Below are 6,000 nucleotides of genomic sequence, written 5' to 3'. Positions count from 1 at the left end.
TTCTACCGGCATTTTATACAGAACTTTAGTTCTGTCACGGCTCCAATTACAGATTGCCTTAAAGTGGAGCCATTCCCTTGGACGCAAGCAGCAGAACGAGTTTTCTAGCACGTGAAGCTCATGATGATCCAAAGGCCCATCCTCCGTCTACCTGATGTTGCGAAGGTCTTCGAGGTTACCTGTGATGTTTCGGGCGTCGGAATCGGTGGTGTACTCAACCAGGAGGAACACCCCATCTATTATTTTAGTGAGAAGGTGAATGACACAAGGATGCGCTACTCCACCTACGATAAGGAGTTCTATGTGGTCATCTAGGTGCTAACACTCGCGGCCTATCTCTTGTCAAAGGAGTTCATGCTCTTTTTGGACCACAAAGTGTTCAAACACCTGCACTCTCAGTAGAAATTGAGCGATCTGCTCGTGAGGTGGGTCGAGTATCTATAGGACTTCTCTTTCGTCATCAAGTACAAGAAGGGCAGGGATAATGTCATCGCTGACGCGCTCAGCTGGAGAGCCCACATGCTCAACATAATGAAGGTGAAGATCCTCTGATTTGAGACCATCTGGGAAGGGTATGCGAGCTGCCCCGACTTCGGGCCTATCATCACAGAGGTCCAACGAGGACCGTCACATGAGTCACAGGATTACGCCATCATCGTTGGTTTTCTATTCTGCCAGAACAGGTTATGCATGCCTCGCACATCCCTTCAAGACTTCCTCTTGTGGGAACGTCACGCTGGCAATCTTAGCAGCCACTTCAAAGGCGATGTTGGCAACATTGTGCCCCAATGCTGCATGTGTGCCTTGGGCAAATGGGTCAAGAAGAGCGTCGGGTTATATACCCCGCTGTTGGTGTCCAAGCATCCATGGGACGATGTCAGCATGGACTTCGTCCTAGGGTTACCCCGGACCGCACGACGCCACAATTCCATCATTGTCGACATCAACAGATTTTTGAAGATGGCTCACTTCGTGCCTTGCGCGAAGACGTCTGATGCCACACAGGTTGCACAATTTTTATTTTGAGAAATTTTGCGCCTCCACGGCCTGCCAACTTCGATCGTATCTGACCGAGATGAATGCTTCACAAGCTACTTCTGGAAGACTTTGTGGAGCCTCCTTGGTACGAATCTCAAATTCTAGACGGCCTACCACCCTCAGACGGAGGGTCAGACGGAGGCGGTCAATCAAAGTTTGGGTAACCTACTCCCGTTCCTAGTCAGCAACCACCTTGCGACATGGGATTTGATAATCTCTCGTGCCAAGTTTGCGTATAACTCCTCAGTGAACAGAGCCAACGGGTTGAGCCCCTGTGAGATTGCATATGGCCAATCCCCTCGTTGCCCATTCAATCTAGCACCTATAGACCTTCATGTTAGGGTAACCGAGGACAGTCTCACATTTGCCTAGCATGTTTCAACTTTGCAGAAGCATATCCATGGTTGGATCACTAGTCAAAATGCATTGTACAAGCAAGCTGCCGACTTGCACCGCCGACCCCAAATCTTCAATGTGGGAGACCTAATAATGGTAAGGCTCAGGCCAGAGAGATACTCTCCCGGGATTGATGGGGGACCAATGCGTCAACATCGGGACAGAACGTATCCAACCACACCGAGTCGCTCGTGCCGATGCTTGCAACCCCGACTTCAAGTATTCGGCTTAAAATTGCTCGTAAGTTTTCTATATTGTTTTGGTTGTATTTCTTTCTTTGGACAATCGGATTGGGCCATTATGTGTTGGGCCTTGTCTGTTCATCTTTGTTTTCTCGTTGTAATGCTTGTCTAGGGGGGACTTCGTCTCGCGATGGTTTCTTCCCTTAGGATCGTCCGCTTGGCACTCATCCTCCCTATATAAGGGGTTGTCATGCCCAAGCGAGGCAGGATTTTGAAAATTGAAAGATTGAAAGTTTTGTCCTTGTTCTCATAGAGATAATTTAGATAGGGGTTAGATTTCTAGAGAGTAGAGATCGTGGATCCTCATCGACATCTCGGCCCACATTGAGATCACTCTGTGGTTCGTCTCACCACTTATTGGTCTCCTCCACGCCCCAGTTTTCTTGGAAGAATCACGATTCAAGAAACCTGAAGTCGTTTCGGTTACTCGCCCAAGAATCATCAAGAATCAACCTTAGGGCTAAGCCTTTAAAGGATTCTGGCCGATATCGCCACTCGTGCACGCTATGTCCTAATCTTGTCCAGCGCTGCTGCCATTGCCGCCACCGCCGACACCATTGCCGCCGCTGTGCGCCACACCCGCCGCATGCCGTACCCTTGAGTGCCATGCGCCGCATCCCGCCGCGCGTCGCGTGCCATCCCTCGCCGCGCGTCATGCCCGCCGACTCCGCGCCCATCGCGCACGTGGATAGCTGGGCCTGCTACGCGCTGCACGCCACCCACTGTGCCCAGTCGAGCGCCAAGCCCGACACTCGCAACATGCCACCGCGCGCCGCGCCCTGCTACATGCCGCATCCCGCTGCGCACTGCATTCCTCTATGCGCTGCACCCCGCCGTGCTCCGCACGTCTACCGTGTGCCGCGCCCCCTCCGCATACCGCCCTGCCTCGCACGCCATCCTGGTCTGCCCATGCATCTTCTGCCGCTGACAGCATCCTACCACGTGCCACCCCTTCCAGCCATATGCGCATCATGGTCGGTCTTCACGTCATCAAACATCTGAGGCCCAACGGTTGCCTACTACCAGGTCTTACCCTCATCTTCTCCCTTTTAATCCAGTATTATTACGTCTTTGCAGTGTCGTCTTCCCCTATCAGTTCCTTTGCCGTTTACTTGACATCTGATTGAGTAGGATAGCCACATCTTGTCGAGAGGTAGGATAATCACTGTGATAGAAGAATAAATTTTCTGATATTAAAGTGCAGACAACCACAAGCCGTAAAATGCTCCTTACGTCATAGGTGTTCTAGTAGTCTCAAGGGTCATTGAAAGTCTATCTTGATTCATTCCCTCCTTCGAGAACTTAGTAGATTGTTCACTTAGTCTGACGGTATACTTTGTTGCTCATTGAGGGGTTTTCTTACTAGCACTTGCACGAATACATAATTGCCATTTAGTACCTCGCCTTTCTAACTATGTTGTAATACGAGCCGTCGATCCCGACATTCTCATATTACATCAGGGATGGCTACCAAGCTACACGTTCGTAGTGTCGGCCCATTCTCCATCCTCCGAAGAGTGCGCGATAATGCCTACGTCGTCGAAATTCCCCCTACGTAGAAAATAAGCTCCACGTACAACGTGGCGGACTTAGCTCCATACTGAACCCCTTCTCACCCCCTTGACCTATCCTCTCTAGACCCCATCAATGTGAGTTAGTTTGCAGCGAACACTCCCCTGATTGTTTCACCCGATTGGCACGAGGCAATCGATTGTGTACTGTAGGAGATAATTGACTATGCAGGGGATGAGGTATCGAGAAGGTTCCTGGTGCGGTGAATGGAACAGACCAGTGCGGACAACTCATGGATCACAGAAGCAGAGCTCCGCCGCCTTCAACTGGATCTACTACAGCCACTACCATTTATCCCCCCCCCCAACACGTCAGAGTAGAGTTCTTCCAACCCTAGGAGGATTGATGGCACGAAGCAGCCCGAACCCCAAGGAACATCTTTAGAGATGCCGCCATCATCAAGGACATCCCCGCCGGCTCACGTTCAGCCTGCCCGGCAAGCCAAGGCGACCATGCGAATGCCCGCATTCAGATATTCAGGTAAAGTGCACACCGTATTTGTTTTCTCGTTGTTTTTGTCCGTGTATTTTGAGTTTGTGTTTTCGTCCGCGTTTCTTACGTTTCCCACTTTCAATTCCATCAGTGGCGGGAAGAGAAACTCTGGTTTTAGCCCCCTCTTTCTCGTCCCCTCCTGCCCCTCCATCCCAATCTTCCCTTTTATTTTCCTTTTTTCCCCTTCTCTTTGCTTTGTAATGAGGGGGGAGTCGATTCTACAAGGACTTCCCCTTAAATGGGCCATACCTCCCCCCACTCACTCCCTATTATGGTACTACTAGGGGCCCATTCACGTCCCCCCCTTTATAAGGGAAAGGATGGGCGCCCTAGCCACCCTTGGACTTGTTTGTTAAAGAATTATGTTGAGGAAGAAAAGGTCCTGTTCTAGCAGAAGAAGGAGAGTGGAAGAAGGTGGAAAAGAAGAGGAGAGGAATCAGCATGGAGAAAGGGTCAAGGTTGCTCAATTCATCATGCCCCCCCCTCTTCACCCCTCGCCACACCGACTCCCCTATAGTAGCGCGGTGCAATACGGCCGTCGCGTCCTTCTCCATTATCGTTGCTGGCGTCGCCTGACGACGATCGAACGGCATTTGGAGACTTGCAATCTCCTGTCCCTATGTGGAGCGTCCAGGGCGTGCCAACAACTCACATGAGCTCCCCACGTCGGTCCGGCTGAGCTCTCAGCCACCCTGCGTGCCACTCCCAGTCCACCAGGATGCCCTGGCCACCGGCTATCTCATGTTGACCGGGACTCGCACTGACTGTGACCTGGTTGACCTACCGAGGGGATATAATTCCTTTGATCAGGTTGCTCTGGTTGAGGATCTTTGGCCATGCGGACCCGGTAATAGCCTTTGAACGGGATCCCTGAACCCAGGCAATGCTCAACCGGGATTCCCCGCGCGACGTCTCTCTGACCAAGTCCCTATCTTGGTCGGGGTTGTTAGGACGGTGCTCCTCCCCTTCTGAGATATCGCTCGGTCGCTGCTGCCACCTCGACCCTCCCGTTTATCCGTTCCAGCCCCCATGGCTGTCACACCTCACCGGCCCTTTCTCCGGCATCTCTCGACACTGACATCGCCCGCGCTTGATCCAGACGTAACGAAGCAGAAGATACTGGCACACAGACAATGACGAGGTACGTCACCTCTCTCTGCCCACCCGTCTCTTATTTTCTGCTATATACTTTCTGATTGTCTCCACCGCACTCGGGTTAAAGATAGGTGAGAGAGAAAGGTTGAGCATGGGCTATGACAATACTTGAGTGTCTTATTGGTACGAGTTGGGTCCTCCCGCCACGTGTGGGTCCCTACGGATTCAATCCGTTTGGCACCATAGTCGACCTCGTCACTTCCGACGAGGCTCGAGAGGTCACCCTTCCCCTACCTGGCGACTCCGTCAGATTTGGAATTTGACACCTCTTGTTAGTCGGCACTTGCATGTACAAAATTTAGACACATCACACTTTGCATCTTAGAATATTACCCATTTCGGTTCTGTCAGAGGACGACGCCGTCGACGTACAATACCACTACCCTTTATCGGCATCGAGCCATCATACTCGGTGTCGACCGGTGATAAATTGCAAATTAACAGGATTAATTGATGAATTTTACATTATATTTATGTGCTTTAATGACCATATTTGCATGATATCATATAAAAATGAAGATTAATGACTTACACTTTGATTGTATTATTATTTCTAATTTTTTATCATTTTTACATGGTATTTAACCTCATTTCATTGAAGAAATATTTTTTACAGGGCTCTAAATACTTGGCTAAAGGTTGGTAAGGGCTCTCATGATTTTTCTGGAATTTATCCATATTTTTATATAATTTTGTGACCAATATTTAGCCAAGAAATGATTTTTTCCTATTTAAATAATACATATTTTATTTATATGACATTTTAGAAAGTTTTTATTTATTTATCAAGGGTCATCCACGTCATTCGCCCAAAATTCAGGCGAATAAGTGGATAAATATTATTAAAATCATTAAGAAAGAGAGAATGACCATTATTGGCTCATTATGGCATCGCAAATCGCGATGCCATAACGAGCCAATCATTAAATCGAAAACCTTTACGATGTGGCGCCGGCAAAGAAGAAAAGGTACGTTTTTTCTGTGCATTTATGATTACTTTTTAGTCGTTAGCGCATACATTTAATGTACGTGCTAACAACACACGTAAATCCATGCACATGCAGTGTCGATTCACTCTGTGCATTTAATGCATGCGGCAACCGAC

Source organism: Wolffia australiana, chromosome 16 (genome assembly GCF_029677425.1).
Source record: "Wolffia australiana isolate 7733 chromosome 16, ASM2967742v1".
Taxonomy (NCBI): Eukaryota; Viridiplantae; Streptophyta; class Magnoliopsida; order Alismatales; family Araceae; genus Wolffia; species Wolffia australiana.
This window is presented reverse-complemented; position numbering follows the sequence as displayed.